General features: G+C 49.8%; 1 pseudogene; it reads right to left on the minus strand.

The window, feature by feature from the left end:
- LOC135568323 (caldesmon-like) overlaps positions 1 to 14,614 on the minus strand; it is a 23,354-nt pseudogene extending 8,740 nt beyond the window's left edge.
- Between the last annotated feature and the right edge of the window lie 10,780 nt (positions 14,615 to 25,394).

Below are 25,394 nucleotides of genomic sequence, written 5' to 3' on the forward strand. Positions count from 1 at the left end.
CAGTAGTACCTTGAAGTTATGTGATTGATTGATTGATTGTTTGATAGATACCGACATCAGTAGTACCTTGAAGTTATGTGATTGATTGATTGATTGATTGTTTGATAGATACCGACATCAGTAGTACCTTGAAGTTATGTGATTGATTGATTGATTGTTTGATAGATACCGGACATCAGTAGTACCTTGAAGTTATGTGATTGATTGATTGATTGATTGATTGTTTGATAGATACCGGGACATCAGTAGTACCTTGAAGTTATGTGATTGATTGATTGATTGATTGATTGTTTGATAGATACCGACATCAGTAGTACCTTGAAGTTATGTGATTGATTGATTGATTGTTTGATAGATACCGACATCAGTAGTACCTTGAAGGTGGGGCTCATGGGACTGAAGGGGCTGAAGGACTCCTCCCTCAATGCTGGAAATACTGAGGTTCTTCATCCTTCTCTCTGAAGCCGCCATCCTCCTACTCTCTATCCCGTCTTTCACCCTCTTCCTCTCCTCCTGCAGACGGAGAAATTACATTAGAACAACACACCCCTCTTCCTCTCCTCCTGTAGACAGAGAAACTACATCAGAACACACCCCTCTTCCTCTCCTCCTGTAGACAGAGAAATCACATTAGAACACACCCCTCTTCCTCTCCTCCTGTAGACAGAGAAATTACATCAGAACAACACACCCCTCTTCTCCTCCTCCTGTAGACAGAGAAACTACATTAGAACACACCCCTCTTCCTCTCCTCCTGTAGACAGAGAAACTACATTAGAACACACCCCTCTTCCTCTCCTCCTGTAGACAGAGAAATTACATTAGAACAACACACCCCTCTTCCTCTCCTCCTGCAGACAGAGAAACTACATTAGAACAACACACCCCTCTTCTCCTCCTCCTGTAGACAGAGAAACTACATTAGAACACACCCCTCTTCCTCTCCTCCTGTAGACAGAGAAACTACATTAGAACACACCCCTCTTCCTCTCCTCCTGTAGACAGAGAAACTACATTAGAACAACACACCCCTCTTCCTCTCCTCCTGTAGACAGAGAAACTACATTAGAACACACCCCTCTTCTTCTCCTCCTGTAGACAGAGAAATTACATTAGAACAACACACATACACATACAGTGGGGTAAAAAAGTATTTAGTCAGCCACCAATTGTGCAGGTTCTCCCACTTAAAAAGATGAGAGAGGCCTGTAATTTTCATCATAGGTAGACTTCAACTATGACAGACAAAATGAGAAGGAAAAAAATACAGAAAATCACATTGTAGGATTTTTAATGAATTTAATTGCAAATTATGGTGGAAAATATGATGAAAATTACAGGCCTCTCTCATCTTTTTAAGTGGGAGAACCTGCACAATTGGTGGCTGACTAAATATTTTTTTGCCCCACTGTACATGAGCCTGAACTGACCTCTGCTGCGCATGTTGTGCATTATAATGCATTATAACGCATTATGTCAGAGCTCACAAGGTGTTAGAAAAGTGCTAACAATGCATTATGAAGAAGGTGTTCATAGGAAGTGTTACTAACATGCAGCGAAATGCATATACACACACACACAGATAGTGTACATACCAGTCTCAGAGTAGGAGTGCTGGTCTAGGATCTGACCCCCCTGTTCATTCATTATAACGGACCCAGGTCTCACCTCCTCCTGCTCCTGTCTGTGCTGCTCCTCTTTCTCTCTCTGGTGCTCCTCCTCCTCCCTGGCTCTGCGTTTCTCCTCTCTCCTGCGGTTCAACTCCTCCATCTCCTCCTGGTCCTCCTGCTGTCTCTGTCTCAGCTGTTCCAGGGTGCCCTGTCCCTGGCCTGGTGTCTTCTCTGTCTCCAGCTGCCCCCCGGGAACCTCTCCATCCACCTCCTCCTGTCTCTGCCCTCCCAAGCTGCCACTACGACTAGAGGAGAGGAGAGGAGAGGAGAGGAGAGAGGAGAGGAGAGGAGAGGAGAGGAGAGGAGAGGATGAAAGTAAAGTCCAAAGTTAGAGGACAGGTTGGAGGAAGCTGCTCCGTCTCTCACTATGATCAAACTACATTATAAATGTAACACCTTCTAATATCTCCACTGCTGTAGTTATGAACTACTTTGGCCATTTGTCATCTTATCAATCCACAAGATTCCCTCAGTTTGCTTTGAAATGTTTACCTGTCTCCTTCAGTGACAAACAAGGAAGAAGTACGTATCTCATCCATCTCTTTCGGTGTCTCATCCATCTCTTTCGGTGTCTCATCCATCTCTTTTGGTGTCTCGTCCAAGACTATCTGTGTCTCATCCATGTCTTTCGGTGTCTCATCCATCTCTTTCTGTGTCTCATCCATGTCTTTTGGTGTCTCGTCCAAGACTATCTGTGTCTCAGCCATCTCTATCTGTGTCTCTAGCTGTGTTTCAGCCATGTCTTCCTGTGTCTCATCCAAGACTATCTGTGTCTCAGTCATGACTATCTGTGTCTCAGTCATGACTATCTGTGTCTCAGCCATGTCTTCCTGTGTCTCATCCAAGACTATCTGTGTCTCATCCATGACTATCTGTGTCTCAGCCATCTCTATCTGTGTCTCTAGCTGTGTCTCAACACCCGATAGTAGCTCACTCTTAAGGCTTGGTTAAATTAAGGAAGGATGTTGAGCTAGCCCATACAGGAAGTGATGAGAGTCACTGATCTTGTCATGCGTCTTTTTCAGTTCAGTATGAAGTAGGAAGTGATAGATGCTTTACAGAAGTTATTATTCTCTCTCTACAAGCGATCACCCATACATTTTAATTTGATCGCCGTGTTGCAGGAGAGCTTTCCTGCAACGCAGGAAATGTAAAACGTCTAGTTTATTTGAGGTTTAAAAAGGCTTCTGAAGTGTGTAATTTCCCCTTAACAATTTCAGACTTGATTTATCCTTACGAATGATGTATCAACCTCTTCAAAAATGTCCATTAATAATAATCCACTCTATAATTCACATTTCCTGTTGCTGCGGGATTATTTTCCTGCTGTAGAAAACTGGCTCAAATGAAGATCCTCCATCTGTAGCAGGAAGATAAGACTGAAACCAAGGAAACTATAAATAAAGAAACTCAGACAGCTTCAGTCTTTGTGTTGAGTTCTCCTCCTCTTTAAATTGAATTTGGACATTACAATAGTGAGATCTGCCCCCAGCCTGAACTGTGTCCAAAATGGCACCCTATTCCCTTGATAGTGCACTACTTTAGACCAACCAAATGGAACCCTATTCCTGCTTTAGTGCACTACTTTAGGCCAACCAAATGGCACCCTATTCCCGTTATAGTGCACTACTTTATACCAGACAAATGGCACCCTATTCCCGTTATAGTGCACTACTTTAGGCCAACCAAATGGCACCCTATTCCCTTTATAGTGCACTACTTTAGACCAGACAATTGGCACCCTATTCCCGTTATAGTAGACTACTTTAGGCCAGCCAAAAGGCACCCTAATCCCTTGATAGTGCACTACTTTAGACCAGCCAAATGGCACCCAATTCCTGTTATAGTGCACTACTTTAGGCCAACCAAATGGCACCCTATTCCCATTATAGTGCACTACTTTAGACCAGCCAAATGGCACCCTATTCCCTATATAGTGCACTACTTTTGGCCAGATGAGGCTCTATTTAAGGATTCGAGCGCCATTTTGGACACACATATAGACTATTTTAGGTGTGTTACCTTGGAGACAGTTTCCCTGCAACTAGGTATGAGGTCACTTCCGCTCCAGCTGCTTCCCGTTGCTGTTGACGTGTCTCATGACTTTAGAGGTGTAGGAGATCTTCAGCTCAGATTTCTTCTTCTCCACGACCTAAAAACAAAACAGAGCATTCAGAAGAACACTTTATAGTCCAATTTGACTTTTGGCATCAAACGTCATCGGCGGTCAAGTTTGGCATCACAACACCAAACATCAGCTTTCCCCTCTTTGCCCTGCCGTGAATAAAGACGACACTGTGACTTGAGTGATGATTGGATACAGCACGGGATATACACAACCGTAACTCTACCTTGTCATCTGTTACTCTTCTTGAAGTGTCTTGTGTCTTGTTGCTGGCTTTTCGTTCCCACTCTACCTCCTTCTCCTCCCTCTCCTCGGGCCCAGGTCCAGGACGTGTCTTCAAGCAGGGCCTGATTGGGGAGGCTCTGTTTAGCCTGAGCTGCTGGGGCTGCTGCTGCTGCTGGGGGTGATGCTGCTGGGGCTGATTCTGCTGCTGCTGGGGGTGATGCTGCTGGGGTTGATGCTGCTGCTGGGGGTGATGCTGCTGGGGTTGATGCTGCTGCTGGGGCTGATTCTGCTGCTGCTGGGGCTGATGGTCCTCCGAGGACTCCTGTTCCTCCAGGTGGCGCTGTCTGCGTTTCTCCAACCTCTGGGTCCAGTCACTGAAGCCCTCGTCCTCCTCCAGAGCCAACTGGCAGCCACTAGCCTTCAGCTCACTCTCACACCTGAAAAGACAGGTACAATTGTTAATAACAAGTCAAACCTAAAGGTGATCCAGTCATTTCTAACTGTTCAACAGATATCTATCTTGCACCATAGAAATATAGTGTTATATTCAACATTTCCTTCAAGAGTAACTATACCAAAGGACAGGGTTAGCCAGGCCGAGAGATGGCCAGGTCGACCCTCCAAAAAGACAGACAATACTTACAGCCTTCAACACTTCAACCTAATGCATTGTCAACTGAATTCAAAACAGGCTAATTCGGCTAAATTCCTAACTGTTTATTAACACAGTGTAAAAAGTCATTAGTTCTGCTAACTCCCAATGCCTAGAACCATTGTAGTAAACCCAACTCAAAGTATATCAGTTCTGCTAACTCCCGTTGCCTAGAACCATTGTAGTAAACCCAACTCAAAGTATATCAGTTCTGCTAACTCCCGTTGCCTAGAACCATTGTAGTAAACCCAACTCAAAGTATATCAGTTCTGCTAACTCCCGTTGCCTAGAACCGTTGTAGTAAACCCAACTCAAAGTATATCAGTTCTGCTAACTCCCGTTGCCTAGAACCGTTGTAGTAAACCCAACTCAAAGTATATCAGTTCTACTAACTCCCAATGCCTAGAACCATTGTAGTAAACCCAACTCAAAGTATATCAGTTCTGCTAACTCCCGTTGCCTAGAACCATTGTAGTAAACCCAACTCAAAGTATATCAGTTCTGCTAACTCCCGTTGCCTAGAACCGTTGTAGTAAACCCAACTCAAAGTATATCAGTTCTGCTAACTCCCGTTGCCTAGAACCATTGTAGTAAACCCAACTCAAAGTATATCAGTTCTGCTAACTCCCGTTGCCTAGAACCATTGTAGTAAACCCAACTCAAAGTATATCAGTTCTGCTAACTCCCGTTGCCTAGAAATTGTAGTAAACCCAACTCAAAGTATATCAGTTCTGCTAACTCCCGTTGCCTAGAACCGTTGTAGTAAACCCAACTCAAAGTATATCAGTTCTGCTAACTCCCGTTGCCTAGAACCGTTGTAGTAAACCCAACAAAAAGTATATCAGTATTCAAAACTTAAAGTGACCTCAGCACCCATATGGTTATCTTTAGAAGTTGTACATACTTAACTGTTATGTTTTATTCACTATTTTCCATTAAATGACATTAAGTATTCTGAATTAAAATGATTGAATTAACTTGAACATGAATATTTGTTGTAGTGAACATAAAAAAAATGCAGGTTCCATCTATTAAATGAAAAAAAAAATCATTATTCATTTTTGTCAAGTTTAAGTAGTAAGTGGTTCAGATTAGTCATTTTCAGTGGTCGTGTCTTAATGTTTAATAATGTTTTATGCGTTTGATGATTTGTCATTTTAACCCACCTTAACAGTCATTGTTGAACACAGAGCTCATTCCTCTAGTAGTAACTGGAGGTAGAGATGTAACCAGTCATTGTTGAACACAGTGCTCATTCCTCTAGTAGTAACTGGAGGTAGAGATGTATCCAGTCATTGTTGAACACAGTGCTCATTCCTCTATCAGTAACTGGAGGTAGAGCTGTAACTAGTCATTGTTGAACACAGTGCTCATTCCTCTATCAGTAACTGGAGGTAGAGCTGTAACTAGTCATTGTTGAACACAGTGCTCATTCCTCTAGTAGTAACTGGAGGTAGAGATGTATCCAGTCATTGTTGAACACAGAGCTCATTCCTCTAGTAGTAACTGGAGGTAGAGATGTAACCAGTCATTGTTGAACACAGTGCTCATTCCTCTATCAGTAACTGGAGGTAGAGCTGTAACTGTCATTGTTGAACACAGTCATTCAGTAACTGGAGGTAGAGCTGTAACTAGTCATTGTTGAACACAGTGCTCATTCCTCTATCAGTAACTGGAGGTAGAGCTGTAACTAGTCATTGTTGAACCCAGTGCTCATTCCTCTAGTAGTAACTGGAGGTAGAGATGTATCCAGTCATTGTTGAACACAGAGCTCATTCCTCTAGTAGTAACTGGAGGTAGAGATGTAACCAGTCATTGTTGAACACAGTGCTCATTCCTCTATCAGTAACTGGAGGTAGAGCTGTAACTAGTCATTGTTGAACACAGTGCTCATTCCTCTAGTAGTAACTGGAGGTAGAGCTGTAAACCAGTCATTGTTGAACACAGTGCTCATTCCTCTATCAGTAACTGGAGGTAGAGCTGTAACCAGTACAGGAAGCTGCATTGTACAGTGAAGAGGCGACTCCGGGATGCTGGCCTTCTAGGCAGAGTTCCTCTCCATCTTAATTAATCGTGTGTTTTTATTGGCCAGTCTGAGATATGGCTTTTCCTTTGCAACTCTGCCTGAAAGGCCAGCATCCCGGAGTCGCCTCTTCACTGTTGACGTTGAGACTGGTGTTTTGCGGGTACTATTTAAGGACTTGTGAGGTGTCTGTTTCTCAAACTAGACCCTCTATTGTACTTGTCCTCTTGCTCAGTTGTGCACCGGGGCCTCCCACTCCTCTTTCTATTCTGTTTAGAGACAGTTTGCGCTGTTCTGTGAAAGGAGTAGTAGACAGCTGGTACTGTACTAACATAATTGCAAAAGGGTTTTCTAATGAGCAATTAACCTTTTAAAAGGATACATTTGTATTAGCTAACACAACGTGCCATTGGCTAACACAACGTGCCATTGGCTAACACAACGTGCCATTGGCTAACACAACGTGCCATTGGCTAACACAACATGCCATTGGCTAACACTTGTCTTCAGCAAAGTCTTCAGTTTCTTGGAAATGTCTTGCAACCACAAGAATAGATCAAGAATAGACTGATGAGTTTCAGAAGAAGGTTCTTTGTTTCTGGCCATTTGGAGCCTGTAATCGAACCCACAAATGCTGACGCTCCAGATACTCAACTAGTCTAAAGAAGGTCAGTTTTATTGGTTCTTTAATCAGAACAACAGTTTTCAGCTGTGCTAACATAATTGCAAATGGGTTTTGTAATGATCAATTCGCCTTTTAAAATTAAAAACTTGGATTAGCTAACACAACGTGCCATTGGAACACAGGAGTGATGGTTGCTGATAATGGGCCTCTGTACTTGGATTAGCTAACACAACGTGCCATTGGAACACAGTAGTGATGGTTGCTGTTAATGGGCCTCTGTATGTCTTTGTAGATATTCCATAAAAAATCTGCTATTTCCAGCTACAATAGTCATTTACAACATTAACAATGTCTACACTGTATTTCTGATCATTTTGATGTTATTTTAATGGACAATTGTTTTTCTTCGTGACCCCAAACGTTTGAACGGTAGTGTACATATTAGACAACTGTTTTTAGAAATATTATTTTTTCTTCATAGTTTGTTACGTAGGACATCCATCTTGAAGCCAATAGTTGATTGTCTGCCTCACCTCAAGGGCACCAAAACACCAGTTGGTTAGCTGCTAACCACTGTGAAAACAATCAGGTGGCTAAACGTGCTAGCTGCTAACCACTGTGAAAACAATCAGGTGGCTAAACGTGCTAGCTGCTAACCACTGTGAAAACAATCAGGTGGCTAAACGTGCTAGCTGCTAACCACTGTGAAAACAATCAGGTGGCTAAACGTGCTAGCTGCTAACCACTGTGAAAACAATCAGGTGGCTAAACGTGCTAGCTGCTAACCACTGTGAAAACAATCAGGTGGCTAAACGTGCTAGCTGCTAACCACTGTGAAAACAATCAGGTGGCTAAACGCTAGCTGCTAACTACTGTGAAAACAATCAGGTGGCTAAACGTGCTAGCTGCTAACCACTGTGAAAACAATCAGGTGGCTAAACGTGCTAGCTGCTAACCACTGTGAAAACAATCAGGTGGCTAAACGTGCTAGCTGCTAACCACTGTGAAAACAATCAGGTGGCTAAACGTGCTAGCTGCTAACCACTGTGAAAACAATCAGGTGGCTAAACGTAGCTGCAACCACTGTGAAAACAATCAGGTGGCTAAACGTCCTAGCTGCAACCACTGTGAAAACAATCAGGTGGCTAAACGTGTAGCTGCTAACTACTGTGAAAACAATCAGGTGGCTAAACGTGCTAGCTGCTAACCACTGTGAAAACAATCAGGTGGCTAAACGTGCTAGCTGCTAACCACTGTGAAAACAATCAGGTGGCTAAACGTGCTAGCTGCTAACCACTATGAAAACCATCAGGTGGCTTCTGCAATATTGTTAGCGGTCAGCACAATGTTGAAAGGGGGAAAGACAGAGGGGGTCAGGTACTGTAGAGAGGTCAGGGGACAGGCAGCGGTCACAGGAAGTGAATCTTTACAGCCAAACACCTGCAGTCAGCCTACAGCAGCCGAGTGTGTGTGTGTGTGTGTGTGTGTGTGTGTGTGTGTGTGTGTGTGTGTGTGTGTGTGTGTGTGTGTGTGTGTGTGTGTGTGTGTGTGTGTGTGCGTGTGTCAAATCATCAAATCAAATTGTATTTGTCTCACACGCCAAATACAACAGCTAGACCTTACAGTGAAATGCTTACTTACAAGCCCTTAACCAACTATGCAGTTTTAAGAAAAACCCTAAAAAAGTAAGAGATAAGAATAACAACTCATTAAAGAGCAGCAGTAAATAACAATAGTGAGACTGTATATAGGGGGCACCGGTGTCGAGGTAATATGTACATTTAGGTAGAGTTACTAAAGTGGCTATGCATAGATAATAACAGAGAGTAGCAGCAGCGTGGGGGGGGGGTAATGCAAATAGTCTGGGTAGCCATTTCATTAGATATTCAGGAGTCTTATGGCTTGGGGGTAGAAGCTGTTTAGGAGCCTCTTAGACATAGACTAGGCGCTCCGGTAGCCCTTGCCGTGCGGTAGCATAGAGAACAGTCTATGACTAGGGTGGCTGGAGTCTTTGACAATCTTCAGGGCCTTCCTCTGACACCGCCTGGTATAGAGGTCCTGGATGGCAGGAAGCTTAGCCCCAGTGATGTACTGGGCCGTAGACACTACCCTCTGTAGTGCCTTGCGGTCCGAGGCCGAGCAGTTGTCATACTAGGCAGTGATGCAACTCGTCAGGATGCTCTCAATGGTGCAGCTGTAGAACCTTTTGAGGACCCATGCCAAATCTTTTCAGTCTCCCGAAGGGGAATAGGTTTTGTCGTACCCTCTTCACGATTGTCTTGGTGTGTTTGGACCATGTTAGTTTGTTGGTGATGTGGAAGCCAAGGAACTTAAAGCTCTCAACCTGCTCCACTACAGCCCCGTCGATGACAATTTTCTTCCCTCTGGTTGCACATTTTTACATGCTGATAGAAATTAAGTAAAACTGATTTAAGTTTCCCTGCATTAAATTCCCAGGCCACTAGGAGCCTGGCCTCTGGATGAGCGTTTTCCTGTTTGCTTCAGTTTAGCCCAGCAGATGACAGGTGTTAGCCAGACACCAGGGCCTTTGGCTCAGCGTCATGGCAACGGGACACACATGTACTGTGGCCATGGAAACATACACAAAACTGAACGACCGACCTCGCTGCCAACGGAACGGACGCCACTGCTGCATCCTGTTTCCTCTGAGTGAGCTATGGACTGTATCCCAAATGGCACCCATTTCCCTAAATAGTGCACTACTTTAGACCAGAGCCCTATTCACCATATAGTGCACTACTTTTCACCAGAACCCGATGTAGTCGTGCACTACTTTTCACCAGAGCCCTATGTAGTAGTGCACTACACAGGGGATAGGGTGCCCTTTGGGACGAAGGCATGCTCTCTTCCTGTAGCCCCGGCCTTCTGTCATTTCTCGTTTCTCATTGTTGCAACAAAGCAAAAATAAATATAGTTTAGGTTGATTTATTAATGTGCTGCATAGAAGTTTTTATTTTATTTTTTATTTTACCTTTATTTAACTAGGCAAGTCAGTTAAGAACAAATTCTTATTTTGTGCATTAAAACATTAACAAGTAGCATAATAACATAATAACATTAACAAGTAGAATAATAACAGTTATTCTACCTGGAACCAAAAACGGTTTCCACCTGGAACTAAAAAGGGTTCCGCCTGGAACCAAAAAGGGTTCCGCCTGGAACTAAAAAGGGTTCCGCCTGGAACCAAAAAGGGTTCCACCTGGAACTATAAATGGTTCCACCTGGAACTAAAAAGGGTTCCACCTGGAACTAAAATGGGTTTTACCTGGAACTAAAATGGGTTCTACCTGGAACTAAAAAGAGTTCCACCTGGAACTATAAAGGGTTCCACCTGGAACCAAAAAGGGTTCTCTTATGGGGACAGCCGAAGAATCATTTTGGAACTCTTTTTTTCTAAGAATGTAGCGTAATTAGATCTCTGGTAATAAATAAAACAATATTCTGGATAAAGGACCATTTATTTCCAGTATAACATTTGAAACCACTGGATAAATGACCATTTATTTCCTGTGTAACATTTGAAACCACTACCACACACCTGCAGATGTTTCTTTAACTAGATTTTTCTTAACTAGAAATGTAGCAACCTTGCAAATACTCGTAATGAGTCCGTCATCAAAAATATGTTTGAGTCACCAATAGGTTTGAGTCACCAGTAGGTTTGAGTCACCAATAGGTTTGAGTCACCAGTAGGTTTGAGTCACCAGTAGGTTTAAGTCACCAGTAGGTTTGAGTCACCGATAGGTTTGAGTCACCAATAGGTTTGAGTAACCAGTAGGTTTGAGTCACCAGTAGGTTTGAGTCACCGGTAGGTTTGAGTCACCAATATGTTTGAGTCACCAGTATATTTGAGTAACCAGTATGTTTGAGTCACCAATAGGTTTGAGTCACCAGTAGGTTTCAGTCACCAGTAGGTTTGAGTCACCAGTAGGTTTCAGTCACCAGTAGGTTTGAGTCACCAATATATTTGAGTAACCAATAGGTTTGAGTCATCAATAGGTTTGAGTCACCAGTAGGTTTGATCACCAGTAGGTTTGAGTCACCAGTAGGTTTGAGTCACCAATCGGTTTGAGTAACCAGTAGGTTTGAGTCACCAATAGGTTTGAGTCACCAGTAGGTTTGAGTCACCAGTAGGTTTAAGTCACCAGTAGGTTTGAGTCACCAATAGGTTTGAGTCACCAATAGGTTTGAGTAACCAGTAGGTTTGAGTCACCAGTAGGTTTGAGTCACCAGTAGGTTTGAGTCACCAATATGTTTGAGTCACCAGTATATTTGAGTAACCAGTATGTTTGAGTCACCAATAGGTTTGAGTCACCAGTAGGTTTCAGTCACCAGTAGGTTTGAGTCACCAGTAGGTTTCAGTCACCAGTAGGTTTGAGTCACCAATATATTTGAGTAACCAATAGGTTTGAGTCACCAATAGGTTTGAGTCACCAGTAGGTTTGAGTCACCAGTAGGTTTGAGTCACCAATATATTTGAGTAACCAGTAGGTTTGAGTCACCAATCGGTTTGAGTCACCAGTAGGTTTGAGTCACCAGTAGGTTTGAGTCACCAATAGGTTTGAGTAACCAAGGGAACAAGAGGTAATAGCATAAACTACCACACATCTTTAAGAGGAAACCATTGATTCAATACAATAGACCTGTTGTGGAGGAACATGGCTCACACACATGCACACACATGAATGCACAAACACACACACACGCACGCCGCTCACACTCACTCACCACTCACCACTCACTCACCACTCACCACTCACTCACCACTCACCACCACTCACCACCACCACTCACCACTCACCACCACTCACTCACTCACCACCACTCACTCACTATGTCAGGCCTAACAGTAGATAAGCAATGTCAACTCCTTTCCTGATCAGCACAATGCCTTCCCCTGGGTAGAGCAGTGTCTCTCCCTTCATATCTAGAGTCGTACACATCAACACTGACAGGGCATTTAAAACCAATAGCACAGCACACTGAAGTCTGCGTCCCTAATAGCACCCTGTTCCCCAAGGGCTCCGGTCAAACCTGTACACTATATAGTAAACAGAAAGGCATTTGGGACACAGCCCGGGTCCATATACTGTAAGCCCTGATAGGATATGTGACAGCACTTCATTGGCGAACGCTAGCTAATGTTGTCTTCTTTCCCTACAGTCTATTCAGCACCATTGAGACATAAATCAGATTACCTACAGTCTAATCAGCACCATTGAGACATCAGTCAGATTACCTACAGTCTAATCAGCACCATTGAGACAGTCAGATTACCTACAGTCTAATCAGCACCATTGAGACATCAGTCAGATTACCTACAGTCTAATCAGCACCATTGAGACATCAGTCAGATTACCTACAGTCTAATCAGCACCATTGAGACAGTCAGATTACCTACAGTCTAATCAGCACCATTGAGACAGTCAGATTACCTACAGTCTAATCAGCACCATTGAGACAGTCAGATTACCTACAGTCTAATCAGCACCATTGAGACAGTCAGATTACCTACAGTCTAATCAGCACCATTGAGACAGTCAGATTACCTACAGTCTAATCAGCACCATTGAGACATCAGTCAGATTACCTACAGTCTAATCAGCACCATTGAGACAGCAGTCAGATTACCTACAGTCTAATCAGCACCATTGAGACAGCAGTAAGATTACCTACAGTCTATTCAGCACCATTGAGACATCAGTCAGATTACCTACAGTCTAATCAGCACCATTGAGACATCAATCAGATTACCTACAGTCTAATCAGCACCATTGAGACATCAGTCAGATTACCTACAGTCTAATCAGCACCATTGAGACAGCAGTCAGATTACCTACAGTCTAATCAGCACCATTGAGACAGCAGTAAGATTACCTACAGTCTAATCAGCACCATTGAGACATCAGTCAGATTACCTACAGTCTAATCAGCACCATTGAGACATCAGTCAGATTACCTACAGTCTAATCAGCACCATTGAGACAGTCAGATTACCTACAGTCTAATCAGCACCATTGAGACATCAGTCAGATTACCTACAGTCTAATCAGCACCATTGAGACATCGGTCAGATTACCTACAGTCTAATCAGCACCATTGAGACATCAATCAGATTACCTACAGTCTAATCTGCACCATTGAGACATCAGTCAGATTACCTACAGTCTAATCAGCACCATTGAGACAGTCAGATTACCTACAGTCTAATCAGCACCATTGAGACATCAGTCAGATTACCTACAGTCTAATCAGCACCATTGAGACAGTCAGATTACCTACAGTCTAATCAGCACCATTGAGACATCAGTCAGATTACCTACAGTCTAATCAGCACCATTGAGACATCAGTCAGATTACCTACAGTCTAATCAGCACCATTGAGACAGTCAGATTACCTACAGTCTAATCAGCACCATTGAGACATCAGTCAGATTACCTACAGTCTATTCAGCACCATTGAGACTTCGTTCAGATGACCTACAGTCTAATCAGCACCATTGAGACATCAGTCAGATTACCTACAGTCTAATCAGCACCATTGAGACATCAGTCAGATTACCTACAGTCTATTCAGCACCATTGAGACTTCGTTCAGATGACCTACAGTCTAATCAGCACCATTGAGACATCAGTCAGATTACCTACAGTCTAATCAGCACCATTGAGACATTTGTATTTTTTATATTTTTTTAATTAACCTTCATTTAACTAAACAAGTCAGTTAAGAACAAAGTCTTATTTACAAAGACAGCCTACCCCGGCCAAACCCTAACCCGGATGAAGCTGGGGCAATTGTGCCCCGTCATATGGGACTCCCAATCACGGCCGGGTTGTGATACAGCCCAGGATCGAACCAGGGCGTCCGTAGTGACGCCTCTAGCACCGAGATGCAGTGCATTAGACCGTTGCGCAACTACAGTAAGCAGTTCACCTCATGCGTTACAAGCTACTCAGCTGCTACAGATGACAACAAGACTGGTGTGGGACGTCTCGTCTTACACCCTGGTGCAGTCTACGATAACCACAGCAGCATGTTCTCTTGTAGGATTCTACAGCAGGAAAGTGTTGGCTGTTAGCCTCCATTCAGCTTGGTGACTTACATAGGATATAGCTCCGGGAGCCCATTGTCCGGTGTGGGGCTGGTGGTGCTGGCTGGGCCAGTGTGGGTGTGGGGGTCCTGGTCTCCCTGTCTCTCCCTGGCCCTTCGTCTCCGTTCCCGCTCTATCTCCTCAGCATCCTCAATACTGCGCTGGGCCGTCACCCTGGAACACAGAGGCAGCGAAAGAGAATATACAAATAAAATTCATATTTTCATGTGTGGACCAATTATTATTATTTTTGCTAATGGACAGAGTAAGAAACACACAGGAAGTCTACAAACATATTCCCTCCTACTGGTGAGGTACAAGTGAGAGGAACAAAGTGAAAACCAGGGGATATATAAAAATGTTTAACTAGGCAAGTAACTAACTAACCAGCTCATCTGTCAGATAACTCTACTGTAACCCTACTAACTAACTAACAAGCTCACCTGACAGATAACTCTACTGTGACCCTGCTAACTAACCAGCTCACCTGACAGATAACTCTACTGTGACCCTGCTAACTAACCAGCTCACCTGACAGATAACTCTACTGTGACCCTGCTAACTAACTAACCAGCTCACCTGACAGATAACTCTACTGTGACCCTACTAACTAACCAGCTCACCTGACAGATAACTCTACTGTGACCCTACTAACTAACCAGCTCACCTGACAGATAACTCTACTGTGACCCTACTAACTAACTAACAAGCTCACCTGACAGATAACTCTACTGTGACCCTGCTAACTAACCAGCTCACCTGACAGATAACTCTACTGTGACCCTGCTAACTAACCAGCTCACCTGACAGATAACTCTACTGTGACCCTGCTAACTAACTAACCAGCTCACCTGACAGATAACTCTACTGTGACCCTACTAACTAACCAGCTCACCTGACAGATAACTCTACTGTGACCCTACTAACTAACCAGCTCACCTGACAGATAACTCCACTGTGACCCTACTAACTAACCAGCTCACCTGACAGATAACTCCACTGTGACCCTACTAACTAACCAGCTCACCTGACAGATAACTCTACTGTGACCCTACTAACTAACCAGCTCACCTGACAGATAACTCTACTGTGACCCTACTAACTAACTAACCAGCTCACCTGACAGATAACTCTACTGTGACCCTACTAACTAACCAGCTCACCTGACAGATAACTCTACTGTGACCCTACTAACTAACTAACCAGATCACCTGACAGATAACTCTACTGTAACCCTACTAACTAACCAGCTCACCTGACAGATAACTCTACTGTGACCCTACTAACTAACTAACCAGCTCACCTGACAGATAACTCTCCTGTAACCCTACTAACTAACCAGCTCATGACTGCTGCCGCTATTAGAGTTTCTGAGTTGCAGCCGTCTTCAACACACTGAACTTCACCCTCCCCCATTCGTCCTATATTCCAGCCATTAGCTCTTAGCTCCGCCTCCTCCGCTGCATGTGAAAGAGTCATAGAGGGGGTGAGTAGGTCGAGAGGCAGAGGAGAGAGGAGGGATGGAGTGAGTAGGTCGAGAGGCAGAGGAGAGAGGAGGGAGGGAGGAGTGAGTAGGTCGAGAGGCAGAGGAGAGAGGAGGGAGGGAGGAGTGAGTAGGTCGAGAGGCAGAGGAGAGAGGAGGGATGGAGGGGTGAGTAGGTCGAGAGGCAGAGGAGAGAGGAGGGAGGGAGGAGTGAGTAGGTCGAGAGGCAGAGGAGAGAGGAGGGAGGGAGGAGTGAGTAGGTCGAGAGGCAGAGGAGGAGAGGAGGGATGGAGGAGTGAGTAGGTCGAGAGGCAGAGGAGAGGAGGGATGGAGGAGTGAGTAGGTCGAGAGGCAGAGGAGAGGAGGGATGGAGGAGGAGTAGGTCGAGAGGCAGAGGAGAGAGGAGGGATGGAGGAGTGAGTAGGTCGAGAGGCAGAGGAGAGAGGAGGGATGGAGGAGTGAGTAGGTCGAGAGGCAGAGGAGAGGAGGGATGGAGGGGTGAGTAGGTCGAGAGGCAGAGGAGAGAGGAGGGATGGAGGAGTGAGTAGGTCGAGAGGCAGAGGAGAGAGGAGGGATGGAGGAGTGAGTAGGTCGAGAGGCAGAGGAGAGAGGAGGGATGGAGGAGTGAGTAGGTCGAGAGGCAGAGGAGAGGAGGGATGGAGGAGTGAGTAGGTCGAGAGGCAGAGGAGAGGAGGGATGGAGGAGTGAGTAGGTCGAGAGGCAGAGGAGAGAGGAGGGATGGAGGAGTGAGTAGGTCGAGAGGCAGAGGAGAGGAGGGATGGAGGAGTGAGTAGGTCGAGAGGCAGAGGAGAGAGGAGGGATGGAGGAGTGAGTAGGTCGAGAGGCAGAGAGAGAGGAGGGATGGAGGAGTGAGTAGGTCAGAGAGGCAGAGGAGAGAGGAGGGATGGAGGAGGGAGTAGGTCGAGAGGCAGAGGAGAGAGGAGGGGGATGGAGAGAGGTCAGAGGAGAGAGGCAGAGGAGAGGAGGGATGGAGGAGTGAGTAGGTCGAGAGGCAGAGGAGAGAGGAGGGATGGAGGAGTGAGTAGGTCGAGAGGCAGAGGAGAGAGGAGGGAGGGAGGAGTGAGTAGGTCGAGAGGCAGAGGAGAGAGGAGGGATGGAGGAGTGAGTAGGTCGAGAGGCAGAGGAGAGAGGAGGGATGGAGGAGTGAGTAGGTCGAGAGGCAGAGGAGAGGAGGGATGGAGGAGTGAGTAGGTCGAGAGGCAGAGGAGAGAGGAGGGATGGAGGAGTGAGTAGGTCGAGAGGCAGAGGAGAGGAGGGATGGAGGAGTGAGTAGGTCGAGAGGCAGAGGAGAGAGGAGGGATGGAGGAGTGAGTAGGTCGAGAGGCAGAGGAGAGGAGGGATGGAGGAGTGAGTAGGTCGAGAGGCAGAGGAGAGGAGGGATGGAGGAGTGAGTAGGTCGAGAGGCAGAGGAGAGGAGGGATGGAGGAGTGAGTAGGTCGAGAGGCAGAGGAGAGAGGAGGGATGGAGGAGTGAGTAGGTCGAGAGGCAGAGGAGAGAGGAGGGATGGAGGAGTGAGTAGGTCGAGAGGCAGAGAGAGAGGAGGGAGGGAGGAGTGAGTAGGTCGAGAGGCAGAGGAGAGAGGAGGGATGGAGGAGTGAGTAGGTCGAGAGGCAGAGGAGAGAGGAGGGATGGAGGAGTGAGTAGGTCGAGAGGCAGAGGAGAGAGGAGGGATGGAGGAGTGAGTAGGTCGAGAGGCAGAGGGAGAGGAGGGATGGAGGAGTGAGTAGGTCGAGAGGCAGAGGAGAGAGGAGGGATGGAGGAGTGAGTAGGTCGAGAGGCAGAGAGAGAGGAGGGATGGAGGAGTGAGTAGGTCGAGAGGCAGAGGAGAGAGGAGGGATGGAGGAGTGAGTAGGTCGAGAGGCAGAGGAGAGAGGAGGGATGGAGGAGTGAGTAGGTCGAGAGGCAGAGGAGAGAGGAGGGATGGAGGAGTGAGTAGGTCGAGAGGCAGAGGAGAGAGGAGGGATGGAGGAGTGAGTAGGTCGAGAGGCAGAGGAGAGGAGGGGATGGAGGAGTGAGTAGGTCGAGAGGCAGAGGAGAGGAGGAGGGAGGGAGGAGAGGAGAGTAGGTCGAGAGGCAGAGGCAGAGAGAGAGAGGGATGGAGGAATGAGTAGGTCGAGAGGCAGAGAGAGAGAGGAGGGATGGAGGAGTGAGTAGGTCGAGAGGCAGAGGAGAGGAGGGATGGAGGAGTGAGTAGGTCGAGAGGCAGAGGAGAGAGGAGGGAGGGAGGAGTGAGTAGGTCGAGAGGCAGAGGAGAGAGGAGGGATGGAGGAGTGAGTAGGTCGAGAGGCAGAGGAGAGAGGAGGGATGGAGGGGTGAGTAGGTCGAGAGGCAGAGGAGAGAGGAGGGATGGAGGAGTGAGTAGGTCGAGAGGCAGAGGAGAGAGGAGGGATGGAGGAGTGAGTAGGTCGAGAGGCAGAGGAGAGAGGAGGGATGGGGGGGTGAGTAGGTCGAGAGGCAGAGGAGAGAGGAGGGAGGGAGGAGTGAGTAGGTCGAGAGGCAGAGGAGAGGAGGGATGGAGGGGTGAGTAGGTCGAGAGGCAGAGGAGAGAGGAGGGAAGGAGGAGGGTGAGTAGGTCGAGAGGCAGAGGAGAGAGGAGGGATGGAGGGGTGAGTAGGTCGAGAGGCAGAGGAGAGAGGAGGGGGAGGAGTGAGTAGGTCGAGAGGCAGAGGGAGAGAGGAGGGATGGAGGAGGTGAGGAGGTGGAGAGGCAGAGGAGAGAGGAGGGAGGGAGGAGTGAGTAGGTCGAGAGGCAGAGGAGAGAGGAGGGAGGGAGGAGTGAGTAGGTCGAGAGGCAGAGGAGAGGAGGGATGGAGGGGTGAGTAGGTCGAGAGGCAGAGGAGAGAGGAGGGATGGAGGAGTGAGTAGGTCGAGAGGCAGAGGAGAGAGGAGGGATGGAGGAGTGAGTAGGTCGAGAGGCAGAGGAGAGAGGGAGGGATGGAGGAGTGAGTAGGTCGAGAGGCAGAGGAGAGAGGAGGGAGGGAGGAGTGAGTAGGTCGAGAGGCAGAGGAGAGAGGAGGGATGGAGGAGTGAGTAGGTCGAGAGGCAGAGGAGAGGAGGGATGGAGGAGTGAGTAGGTCGAGAGGCAGAGAGAGAGGAGGATGGAGGAGGTGAGTAGGTCGAGAGGCAGAGGAGAGGGGAGGGATGGAGGAGTGAGTAGGTCGAGAGGCAGAGGAGAGAGGAGGGATGGAGGAGTGAGTAGGTCGAGAGGCAGAGGAGAGAGGAGGGATGGAGGGGTGAGTAGGTCGAGAGGCAGAGGAGAGAGGAGGGAGGGAGGAATGAGTAGGTCGAGAGGCAGAGGAGAGAGGAGGGATGGAGGAGTGAGTAGGTCGAGAGGCAGAGGAGAGAGAGGGATGGAGGAGTGAGTAGGTCGAGAGGCAGAGGAGAGAGAGGAGGGATGGAGGAGTGAGTAGGTCGAGAGGCAGAGGAGAGAGGAGGGATGGAGGAGTGAGTAGGTCGAGAGGCAGAGGAGAGAGGAGGGATGGAGGAGTGAGTAGGTCGAGAGGCAGAGGAGAGAGCAGGGATGGAGGAAGAGTAGGTCGAGAGCCAGAGGAGAGGAGGGATGGAGGAGTGAGTAGGTCGAGAGGCAGAGGAGAGAGAGGAGGGATGGAGGAGTGAGTAGGTCGAGAGGCAGAGGAGAGAGGAGGGATGGAGGAATGAGTAGGTCGAGAGGCAGAGGAGAGAGGAGGGATGGAGGAGTGAGTAGGTCGAGAGGCAGAGGAGAGGAGGGATGGAGGAGTGAGTAGGTCGAGAGGCAGAGGAGAGAGGAGGGATGGAGGAGTGAGTAGGTCGAGAGGCAGAGGAGAGAGGAGGGATGGAGGAGTGAGTAGGTCGAGAGGCAGAGGAGAGGAGGGATGGAGGAGTGAGTAGGTCGAGAGGCAGAGGAGAGGAGGGATGGAGGAGTGAGTAGGTCGAGAGGCAGAGGAGAGAGGAGGGATGGAGGAGTGAGTAGGTCGAGAGGCAGAGGAGAGAGGAGGGATGGAGGAGTGAGTAGGTCGAGAGGCAGAGGAGAGGAGGAGGGATGGAGGAGTGAGGAGGATGGAGGAGGCAGAGGAGAGAGGAGGGATGGAGGAGTGAGTAGGTCGAGAGGCAGAGGAGAGAGGAGGGATGGAGGAGTGAGTAGGTCGAGAGGCAGAGGGAGAGGAGGGATGGAGGGGTGAGTAGGTCGAGAGGCAGAGAGAGAGGAGGGATGGAGGAATGAGTAGGTCGAGAGGCAGAGGAGAGAGGAGGGATGGAGGAGTGAGTAGGTCGAGAGGCAGAGGAGAGAGGAGGGATGGAGGAGTGAGTAGGTCGAGAGGCAGAGGAGAGAGGAGGGATGGAGGAGTGAGTAGGTCGAGAGGCAGAGGAGAGAGGAGGGGATGGAGGAGTGAGTAGGTCGAGAGGCAGAGGAGAGAGGAGGGATGGAGGAGTGAGTAGGTCGAGAGGCAGAGGAGAGGAGGGATGGAGGGTGAGTAGGTCGAGAGGCAGAGGAGAGAGGAGGGATGGAGGAGTGAGTAGGTCGAGAGGCAGAGGAGAGGAGGGATGGAGGAGTGAGTAGGTCGAGAGGCAGAGGAGAGAGGAGGGATGGAGGAGTGAGTAGGTCGAGAGGCAGAGGAGAGAGGCGGGAGGGAAGGAGGGGTGAGTAGGTCGAGAGGCAGAGGAGAGAGGAGGTATGGAGGAGTGAGTAGGTCGAGAGGCAGAGGACAGAGCAGGGATGGAGGAGTGAGTAGGTCGAGAGCCAGAGGAGAGAGGAGAGGAGGAGAGTAGGTCGAGAGGCAGAGGAGAGGAGGAGGAGGAGTGAGTAGGTCGAGAGGCAGAGGACAGAGGAGGGATGGAGGAGTGAGTAGGTCGAGAGGCAGAGGAGAGGAGGGATGGAGGAGTGAGTAGGTCGAGAGGCAGAGGAGAGAGGAGGGATGGAGGAGTGAGTAGGTCGAGAGGCAGAGGAGAGAGGAGAGAGGAATGAGTAGGTCGAGAGGCAGAGGAGAGAGGAGGGATGGAGGAGTGAGTAGGTCGAGAGGCAGAGAGAGAGGAGGGATGGAGGAGTGAGTAGGTCGAGAGGCAGAGGAGAGAGGAGGGATGGAGGAGTGAGTAGGTCGAGAGGCAGAGGAGAGAGAGGGATGGAGGGTGAGTAGGTCGAGAGGCAGGCAGGAGAGAGGAGGGATGGAGGGGTGAGTAGGTCGAGAGGCAGAGGAGAGAGGAGGGATGGAGGAGTGAGTAGGTCGAGAGGCAGAGGAGAGCAGGGATGGAGGAGTGAGTAGGTCGAGAGGCAGAGGAGAGAGGAGGGATGGAGGAGTGAGTAGGTCGAGAGGCAGAGGAGAGAGGAGGGAGGGAGGAGTGAGTAGGTCGAGAGGCAGAGGAGAGAGGAGGGATGGAGGAGTGAGTAGGTCGAGAGGCAGAGGAGAGAGAGGAGGGATGGAGGAGTGAGTAGGTCGAGAGGCAGAGGAGAGAGGAGGGATGGAGGAGTGAGTAGGTCGAGAGGCAGAGGAGAGAGGAGGGATGGAGGAGTGAGTAGGTCGAGAGGCAGAGGAGAGGAGGGATGGAGGAGTGAGTAGGTCGAGAGGCAGAGGAGAGAGGAGGGATGGAGGAGTGAGTAGGTCGAGAGGCAGAGGAGAGAGGAGGGATGGAGGAGTGAGTAGGAGGAGAGGCAGAGGAGAGAGGAGGGATGGAGAGAGGAGGAGAGAGGAGTGGAGGTCGAGAGGCAGAGGAGAGAGGAGGGATGGAGGAGTGAGTAGGTCGAGAGGCAGAGAGAGAGGAGGGATGGAGGAGTGAGTAGGTCGAGAGGCAGAGGAGAGAGGAGGGATGGAGGAGTGAGTAGGTCGAGAGGCAGAGGAGAGAGGAGGGATGGAGGAGTGAGTAGGTCGAGAGGCAGAGGAGAGGAGGGATGGAGGAGTGAGTAGGTCGAGAGGCAGAGGAGAGGAGGGATGGAGGGGTGAGTAGGTCGAGAGGCAGAGGAGAGAGGAGGGATGGAGGGTGAGTAGGTCGAGAGGCAGAGGAGAGAGGAGGGATGGAGGAGTGAGTAGGTCGAGAGGCAGAGGAGAGAGGAGGGATGGAGGGGTGAGTAGGTCGAGAGGCAGAGGAGGGATGGAGGAGTGAGGAGGTCGAGAGGCAGAGGAGGAGGGATGGAGGAGTGAGGTCGAGAGGCAGAGGAGAGAGGAGGGATGGAGGAGTGAGTAGGTCGAGAGGCAGAGGAGAGAGGAGGGATGAGGAGTGAGTAGGGAGGAGAGGAGGAGGAGAGGAGTGAGTAGGTCGAGAGGCAGAGGAGAGAGGAGGGATGGAGGAGTGAGTAGGTCGAGAGGCAGAGGAGAGGAGGGATGGAGGGGTGAGTAGGTCGAGAGGCAGAGGAGAGAGGAGGGAGGGAGGAGTGAGTAGGTCGAGAGGCAGAGGAGAGAGGAGGGAGGGAGGAGTGAGTAGGTCGAGAGGCAGAGGAGAGAGGAGAGAGGAATGAGTAGGTCGAGAGGCAGAGGAGAGAGGAGGGATGGAGGAGTGAGTAGGTCGAGAGGCAGAGGAGAGAGGAGGGATGGAGGAGAGGGAGAGGAGAGAGGGAGGGAGGAGTGAGTAGGCGAGAGGCAGAGAGAGAGGGATGGAGGAGTGAGTAGGTCGAGAGGCAGAGGAGAGAGGAGGGATGGAGGAGTGAGTAGGTCGAGAGGCAGAGAGAGAGGGATGGAGGAGGAGTGAGTAGGTCGAGAGGCAGAGGAGAGGAGGGATGGAGGAGTGAGTAGGTCGAGAGGCAGAGGAGAGAGGAGGGATGGAGGAGTGAGTAGGTCGAGAGGCAGAGGAGAGAGGAGGGATGGAGGAGGAGTAGGTCGAGAGGCAGAGGAGAGAGGAGGGATGGAGGAGGAGATAGGTCGAGAGGCAGAGGAGAGAGGAGGGATGGAGGAGGAATGAGGGTGAGTAGGTCGAGAGGGCAGAGGAGAGAGGAGAGGCAGAGGCAGAGAGGAGGGATGGAGGAGTGAGTAGGTCGAGAGGCAGAGAGAGAGGAGGGATGGAGGAGTGAGTAGGTCGAGAGGCAGAGGAGAGAGGAGGGATGGAGGAGTGAGTAGGTCGAGAGGCAGAGGAGAGAGGAGGGATGGAGTGAGTAGGTCGAGAGGCAGAGGAGAGAGGAGGGATGGAGGAGTGAGTAGGTCGAGAGGCAGAGGAGAGAGGAGGGATGGAGGAATGAGTAGGTCGAGAGGCAGAGGAGAGAGGAGGGATGGAGGAGTGAGTAGGTCGAGAGGCAGAGGAGAGAGGAGGGATGGAGGAGTGAGTAGGTCGAGAGGCAGAGAGAGAGGAGGGATGGAGAGTGAGTAGAGTGAGAGGTCGAGAGGCAGAGGAGAGAGGAGGGATGGAGGAGTGAGTAGGTCGAGAGCAGCAGAGGAGAGAGGGAGGGATGGAGGAGTGAGTAGGTCGAGAGGCAGAGGAGAGAGGAGGGATGGAGGAGTGAGTAGGTCGAGAGGCAGAGAGAGAGGAGGGATGGAGGAGTGAGAGGAATCGAGAGGCAGAGGAGAGGAGAGAGGATGGAGGAGTGAGTAGGTCGAGAGGCAGAGGAGAGAGGAGGGATGGAGGAGTGAGTAGGTCGAGAGGCAGAGGAGAGAGGAGGGATGGAGGAGTGAGTAGGTCGAGAGGCAGAGGAGATGGAGGAGGGATGGAGGAATGAGTAGGTCGAGAGGCAGAGGAGAGAGGAGGGAGGAGGAGTGAGTAGGTCGAGAGGCAGAGGGAGAGAGGAGGGATGGAGGGGTGAGTAGGTCGAGAGGCAGAGGAGAGAGGAGGGATGGAGGAGTGAGTAGGTCGAGAGGCAGAGGAGAGAGGAGGGATGAGGGATGGAGGAGTGAGTAGGTCGAGAGGCAGAGGAGAGAGGAGGGATGGAGGAGTGAGTAGGTCGAGAGGCAGAGGAGAGAGGAGGATGGAGGAGTGAGTGAGGTCGAGAGGCAGAGGAGAGGAGGGAGGGAGGAGTGAGTAGGTCGAGAGGCAGAGGAGAGAGGAGGGATGGAGGGGTGAGTAGGTCGAGAGGCAGAGGAGAGAGGAGGGATGGAGGAATGAGTAGGTCGAGAGGCAGAGGAGAGAGGAGGGATGGAGGGGTGAGTAGGTCGAGAGGCAGAGGAGAGAGGAGGGATGGAGGAATGAGTAGGTCGAGAGGCAGAGGAGAGGAGGGATGGAGGAGTGAGAGGTCGAGAGGCAGAGGAGAGAATGAGGGATGGAGGAGTGAGTAGGCGAGAGAGAGAGAGGAGGGATGGAGGAGTGAGTAGGTCGAGAGGCAGAGGAGAGAGGAGGGATGGAGGAGTGAGTAGGTCGAGAGGCAGAGGAGAGAGGAGGGATGGAGGAGTGAGTAGGTCGAGAGGCAGAGGAGAGAGGAGGGATGGAGGAGTGAGTAGGTCGAGAGGCAGAGGAGAGAGGAGGGATGGAGGAGTGAGTAGGTCGAGAGGCAGAGAGAGAGAGGAGGGATGGAGGAGTGAGTAGGTCGAGAGGCAGAGGAGAGAGGAGGGATGGAGGAGTGAGTAGGGAGAGAGGCAGAGGAGAGAGGAGGGAGGGAGGAGTGAGTAGGGCGAGAGGCAGAGGAGAGAGGAGGGATGGAGGGGGGTGAGTAGGTCGAGAGGCAGAGGAGAGAGGAGGGATGGAGGAGTGAGTAGGTCGAGAGGCAGAGAGAGAGGAGGGATGGAGTGAGTAGGGAGAGGCAGAGGAGAGAGAGGAGGGATGGAGGAGTAGGTCGAGAGGCAGAGGAGAGAGGAGGGATGGAGGAGTGAGTAGGTCGAGAGGCAGAGGAGAGGAGGATGGAGGAGTGAGTAGGTCGAGAGGCAGAGGAGAGGAGGGATGGAGGAATGAGTAGGTCGAGAGGCAGAGGAGAGAGGAGGGATGGAGGAGTGAGTAGGTCGAGAGGCAGAGGAGAGAGGAGGGATGGAGGGAGTGAGTAGGTCGAGAGGCAGAGAGAGAGGAGGGATGGAGGGGTGAGTAGGTCGAGAGGCAGAGGAGAGAGGAGGGATGGAGGAGTGAGTAGGTCGAGAGGCAGAGGAGAGAGAGGAGGGAGGGAGGAGTGAGTAGGTCGAGAGGCAGAGGAGAGAGGAGGGATGGAGGAGTGAGAGGGAGGGTAGGTCGAGAGGCAGAGGAGAGAGGAGGGATGGAGGAGTGAGTAGGTCGAGAGGCAGAGGAGAGGAGGGATGGAGGAGTGAGTAGGTCGAGAGGCAGAGGAGAGAGGAGGATGGAGGAGTGAGTAGGTTGAGAGGCAGAGAGAGAGGAGGGATGGAGGGGTGAGTAGGTCGAGAGGCAGAGGAGAGAGGAGGGATGGAGGAGTGAGTAGGTCGAGAGGCAGAGGAGAGAGGAGGGATGGAGGAGTGAGTAGGTCGAGAGGCAGAGGAGAGGAGGGATGGAGGAGTGAGTAGGTCGAGAGGCAGAGGAGAGAGGAGGATGGAGGAGTGAGTAGGAGAGAGGCAGAGAGAGAGGAGGGATGGAGGAGTGAGTAGGTCGAGAGGCAGAGGAGAGGAGGGATGGAGGAATGAGTAGGTCGAGAGGCAG

This window comes from Oncorhynchus nerka, unplaced genomic scaffold (genome assembly GCF_034236695.1).
Source record: "Oncorhynchus nerka isolate Pitt River unplaced genomic scaffold, Oner_Uvic_2.0 unplaced_scaffold_1633, whole genome shotgun sequence".
Lineage (NCBI taxonomy): Eukaryota > Metazoa > Chordata > Actinopteri > Salmoniformes > Salmonidae > Oncorhynchus > Oncorhynchus nerka.